This window comes from Aplysia californica, unplaced genomic scaffold (genome assembly GCF_000002075.1).
Source record: "Aplysia californica isolate F4 #8 unplaced genomic scaffold, AplCal3.0 scaffold00222, whole genome shotgun sequence".
In the NCBI taxonomy this organism is placed as follows: Eukaryota; Metazoa; Mollusca; class Gastropoda; order Aplysiida; family Aplysiidae; genus Aplysia; species Aplysia californica.
The window spans coordinates 946,503-948,046 of NW_004797492.1; positions in this window are offsets into that span (position 1 = coordinate 946,503).

Consider the following 1,544-nt stretch of genomic DNA (forward strand, 5'->3'; position numbering starts at 1 on the left):
TTCTTGTGTGATATCTACAGGCCATATCTGGTCCCGTTTCACTTTGATTACACTGTCAAACAAGTCAGCCTTCGCCCCTGAGAACAAGGACAAAATTAAGAACAAGAACAAGAACAAGAACAAGAACAAGAAACAACGAGGAATACGACGACGACAACGACTGAGACAATTATGACAACATCAAGAACAGCACCACTATCAACAACAACAACACCAACACCACCACCACCACCACCACCACCACCAACAACAACAACAACAAAAACAACGACAACAACAACAACAACAACAACAACAACAACAACAACAACAACAACAACAACAACAACAGCAGCAGCAGCACTACTTGAAACAATATTTTAGAAAAAGCCCACAACCGTGTCTTCCACACACACCCAAGTGACACCAGCTCAGACATTAGTCGCGATAACAAAGCCAGATAGCCAAGCCAAAACCAATCTGGTTCCCCCGATGAATGATCGTAATGTACGCTCCTCAGACAATACCCAAGTCACGTGACACCCATTTCTGACCAATAGAGAGGAAGATACCATCGCCCCGCTCGACCAATGGCTGACAATCGCTGGGGCAATCACTACTAATTTGTTTTTAACCACGTTTTATGGGTGAACGTCCATCTGTAGGCAAAAACAGAACCTGATGAAATATGAAGGGTGTAATGGGACTCAGCGGTCAGTGGCTAGACTGGGCTGTCCTGTGATCTATGGCGAGTGGTGGTGGCTGTTATTTTATTGCTGGTTTGGTGGTGGTGCTTTTGGTTGAGGTGTTGGTGTTGCTGGTGGTGGTGGTAATGGTGGTGTTAGTGCTGGTGTTGTTGTCGTTGATGTGGTGGTGGTGGTGGTGGTGGTGGTGTTATCGTTGTTTTTGTTGCTGGTAGTGCTGGTGCTGGTGCTTTTTGTTGTTGTTGTTGTTGTTATTGTCGTTATTACTGTTGAGCTGATGTTGATACTGTTGTTGTTATTGTTGTTGTTGCACTGATGATGTTACTGTTGTTGTTGTTGTTGTTGTTGTTGTTGTTGTTGTTGTTTTCGTTATTGTTGTTGTTGTTGTTGATGCACTGATGTTTTTACTGTTGTTGTTATTGTTGTTGTTGTTGTTGTTGTTGTTGTTGTTGCTGCTGTTACTCTGCTGCTATAGTGATGAACTTTGCCGTCTGTTACTCCTACACGGAGTTGACAAAATGACGCCAGGTTGTCTTTTTTATTGCCCATTTTTCGGTTGTTTTTCTTTTTCTTTTGGTTTTGTTTTTTTCATTGGGGTTTTTTTTTCCTTTTGTTTTTAGATTGCGGAGGTTGGATGAGGGTGGGAGGTGATGGGAAGAGTAATTTGATGGGAGGTGATGGGAAGAGTAATTTGATGGGAGGGGGTGGGGAGATAGGTACAGAGATTTAATGTTTGGTCCATTACACCTGGCAATGAAGTCGCGGCATGAGTCAATGTCTGTCACTGCCTGGGGAGGGGGAAATGTAATTATTATTATCATCATTGTAATTATAATTACTATAATTATTATTATTATTATT